This window comes from Erpetoichthys calabaricus, chromosome 16 (assembly GCF_900747795.2).
Source record: "Erpetoichthys calabaricus chromosome 16, fErpCal1.3, whole genome shotgun sequence".
Taxonomy (NCBI): domain Eukaryota; kingdom Metazoa; phylum Chordata; class Cladistia; order Polypteriformes; family Polypteridae; genus Erpetoichthys; species Erpetoichthys calabaricus.
The window spans coordinates 56,345,877-56,350,768 of NC_041409.2; positions in this window are offsets into that span (position 1 = coordinate 56,345,877).

Here is a 4,892-nt window from a genome sequence, read left to right on the forward strand (position 1 = left end):
TTCAGATTCTTTCAGTAGCTGTCTTCTACAGTTCATCCACCTGGAATAATAAGAGAGCTCAAACTCTGGACTATTGTGTGAACTTCAGGTGGGGCTGGGGTGTATATTTCACTGTATGTAGTTTTATTCACACCTATAGGGTTATTGTTTGTTGCGGAGGAGAAAGGTCATTGCTGTTTTCATCTTTGTGTCTTTCCTTTTTTAAACATATATACTGTATTTTTTCCTCTGGCTTTGCTAAAATTGCCTTGTAACTGTTTTTTTTTACATATACTGTATATATACATTTGACTGTTTAAAGTTGATTATATGGAAAGGGGAACATACAGCTGGGCGCTTTGGGGAATTATGTTGGCCTATCCTTATATTATTTAGGAATATGAGTGGTAGTGATAAGAACGCTTTTATCAAATCAGGTCCAATTTATTACTATAAGATTCTAGATTTGCTCTGTTCTGCTGTAATATGCCCTTTTATCCTGCTCAGGGTCATTTTGCTCTAAATGTCTGGAATAGACTATGTTGAGGACACTTGTTACCGAATGTATAAATGTCTTCTGAACCATACCTGTTATAAACTAAAGAGTTCTCAAGAATTAAATTCCCAAAAATACTCCAAAATGCCAGCTGGGTAGGAGGAAAAGAGTCAGACCTCGGCTAGAAAGAAAACAGGCACCCAAAACATCTTTTAAATAAAACTATTTATTATTCAGAAAAGGGTCTGTTTAACAAGCACAACAATCACAGAAGGCAATGATTTGAACATAGGCAATCCAAACATCCATCGCAGCCCCAATATGAAATCCCAGAGGTGAAGTTAAAACACAGAGCAAAATGTCACAAAAAGCCAAAAAATCAGAATTGATCACAATGGCAAAAAACACAGGAGAAGCTCACTACCCACATAGCCCCTTCTCAATGAACTGCCTATGACTGTGGGTGTTCCTCAGTCTTGACAGAGGGGAAGGCAGTCCCTTGACGGTAATGGGCAGTTGGCCTGCCTTTTGGTGGACCACCCACATAACACGATGTGCTTATAAAAAGGATGTGTAGACATAAAGAAATTCAATAATCCACAATGTTAACATAACAAAACAGACATAAAGATTAGGTCAGTGGTTCTCAAACTGTGCGGCGGGCCCCCCTAGGGGGGCGTGAAGATGTGCAAAAAAGAAAACAAGAATCGAAAATATAAAAAATACATCTATTGAGATCAAAACAAATTAACTTAAACTACATTCTGATACTAGAAAAATAAATATAGAGTTAGATAAATGTCGATAAAAGTTAAGTAGGTATAATAAAATATGCATCTATGATACAGTGCATCCGGAAAGTATTCACAGCGCATCACTTTTTCCACATTTTGTTATGTTACAGCCTTATTCCAAAATGGATTAAATTCATTTTTTTTCTCAGAATTCTACACACAACACCCCATAATGACAACGTGAAAAAAGTTTACTTGAGGTTTTTGCAAATTTATTAAAAATAAAAAAACTGAGAAATCCCATGTACGTAAGTATTCACAGCCTTTGCTCAATACTTTGCCGATGCACCTTTGGCAGCAATTACAGCCTCAAGTCTTTTTGAATATGATGCCACAAGCTTGGCACACCTATCCTTGGCCAGTTTCGCCCATTCCTCTTTACAGCACCTCTCAAGCTCCATCTGGTTGGATGGGAAGTGTCGGTGCACAGCCATTTTAAGATCTCTCCAGAGATGTTCAATCGGATTCAAGTCTGGGCTCTGGCTGGGCCACTCAAGGACATTCATAAAGTTGTCCTGAAGCCACTCCTTTGATATCTTGGCTGTGTGCTTAGGGTTGTTGTCCTGCTGAAAGATGAACCATCTCCCCAGTTTGAGGTCAAGAGCGCTCTGGAGCAGGTTTTCATCCAGGATGTCTCTGTACATTGCTGCAGTCATCTTTCCCTTTATCCTGACTAGTCTCCCAGTTCCTGCCGCTGAAAAACATCCCCACAGCATGATGCTGCCACCACCATGCTTCACTGTAGGGATGGTGCCAGGTTTCCTCCAAACATGACACCTGGCATTCATGCCAAAGAGTTCAATCTTTGTCTCATCAGACCAAAGAATTTTCTTTCTCATGGTCTGAGAGTCCTTCAGGTGCCTTTTGGCAAACTCCAGGCGGGCTGCCATGTGCCTTTTACTAAGGAGTGGCTTCCTTCTGGCCACTCTACCATACAGGCCCGATTGGTGGATTGCTGTGGAGATGGTTGTCCTTCTGGAAGGTTCTCCTCTCTCCACAGAGGACCTCTGGAGCTCTGACAGAGTGACCATCGGGTTCTTGGTCACCTCCCTGACTAAGGCCCTTCTCCTCCAATCACTCAGTTTAGATGGCTGGCCAGCTCTAGGAAGAGTCCTGGTGGTTTCGAACTTCTTCCACTTACGGATGATGGAGGCCACTGTGCTCATTGGGACCTTCAAAGCAGCAGAAATTTTTCTGTAACCTTCCCCAGATTTGTGCCTCGAGACAATCCTGCCTCAGAGGTCTACAGACAATTCCTTTGACTTCATTCTTGGTTTGTGCTCTGACATGAACTGTCAACTGTGGGACCTTATATAGACAGGTGTGTGCCTTTCCAAATCATGTCCAGTCAACTGAATTTACCACAGGTGGACTTCAATTAAGCTGCAGAAACATCACAAGGATGATCAGAGGAAACAGGATGCACCTGAGCTCAATTTTGAGCTTCATGGCAAAGGCTGTGAATACTTATGTACATGTGCTTTCTCAATTTTTTTATTTTTAATAAATTTGCAAAAATCTCAGGTAAACTTTTTTCACGTCATTATGGGGTGTTGTGTGTAGAATTCTGAGGAAAAAAATGAATTTAATCCATTTTGGAATAAGGCTGTAACATAAGAAAATGTGGAAAAAGTGATGCGCTGTGAATACTTTCCGGATGCACTGTATATCATTACTGCGGTGGGTTGGCACCCTGCCCAGGATTGGTTCCTGCCTTGTGCTCTGTGTTGGCTGGGATTGGCTCCAGCAGACCCCCGTGACCCTGTATTCGGATTCAGCGGGTTGGAAAATGGATGGATGGATGGATATACAGTATCATTAATTAAAAAAGAATAAATTGGTATTAGTGGGCTCCTTTCAAAAAAACGTTAGGGGGGCGCGATTTAAACTGTTATGAAAACTCGGGTCACAAATACTTAAAGGTTGAGAAACGCTGGATTAGGGGCTAGGCGCAATAAATTTGGGACTTCAGCCTCTGAAGCCCCCCTAACCCAACCCCACCCCCGACACCACTGTCCTTGACTGTAGTGATTGATTGTATGTAAGGCATTTGCACATTGCAGTACTTTACAGTATGAAGACATTAATGCAGTGGATCTGTTTCTTTTCTTATTAGAGACATTTTGAGCTTGATGCCAGAGAAACCCGACTTGACCGCATCTTTATTGGTCACATTCAACCATACTGAAAGGAGAATGGAGCGTAACATTATTGGACAACATGTCAATGCAGAAATCCCTGGCTAGCATGGAGGCAATGTGTGCAGCCATCACCTGTAGTGGGGTCCTCAATTGAATGCAGTTTTGCACTCTTACAAAATAATAATAACTTTTTTTATATACAGTAGCACCTTATCATACATTTTCATGCAAATCAAGGTGCTTTCCACAGATTAATCAACAATATATACCACATTTACATAGATCTATCTATCATTATCATTAATTAATACTATGATAATTTGTAATAAATCTAAGTATTATTCTGAGTGGGACAGGGAGCCAGTGAAGGGTTTTCAGGATTGAGGTGATATGGTCATGTTCATGCATTATTTTTGTCAACTATTCCAGTTGTATGTTTAAAAAAATTCTAAAACACTGGTTTGACAAGACCTTCCGCTCATAAACCTATGCTGGCTGTTATCGAGTATTTACTTTTCTAATGTATTTCTTGGTGGCATGGTGGCTCAGTGGTAGCGCTGCTGCCTCGCAGTTAGGAGACCCGGGTTCGCATGTTCTCCCCGTGTCTGCGTGGGTTTCTTCCGGGCACTCTGGTTTTCTCCCACAGTCCAAAGACATACAGGTTAGGTGGATTGGTGATTCTAAATTGGGCTTGGTGTGTGTCCTGCGGTGGATTGACACCCTGCCCAGGATTGGTGCCCTGTGTTGGCAGGGATTGGCTCCAGCAGACCCCCGTGACCCTGTGTTCGGATTCAGCGGGTTGGAAAATGGATGGATGGATGTATTTCTTATTGACTGGCCATAATTCTAGTGGTACAGATGACGTATTGGTCTGTAAGGAGCAGGATCCATTTTGTCTTCCTTCTTGAAGACTGTTGTCACATTTGCAACTGTCCACTTCTCCAGTACTTCTCCTTTCTCAAGTCACTGCTCCAGTATGAATAAAAAGGCATATGATCCTGGTTCATTGCGGTAGCTGCTTTTGAAGCTGTGTCCTGGATTGATCCTGCTGGCGTTCGTCCATCCTTCCATCGACCTTCTTAACCCCATTCTGGATAGGATCGCAGGGTAGCGAGAGCCTCTCCCAGTGTACTTGATACAGTGTATATTCTTTGTGTGGGTGTTTTTGCTTGCTTGTCTTTGTCATTTGAGTGCACAGTTTGATTCACATGAGAAAGTGTCTGTATTTTGGATTTAATTCAAGCTTTTGGTAAGGAGGTTTGCAGTTTGTATAGATAAGCGAGCTGTTTTGGGATTGCCTTTGAGGTTTTTAGAAAATGGTTTGAGAAACGTGTCCAAGCAATACAGAGAAACAGCCCCAGATGGAAGCAGCCTCAAGAAAAAGAGTAAACGCCAAAGTGCGTGTGGGCTTTTATTTTGATAGCGAAGCTTTTATTTTGAAAAGCTAGGCGGCACGCGCCAAGGGAAATGCTTCCTGCAGGT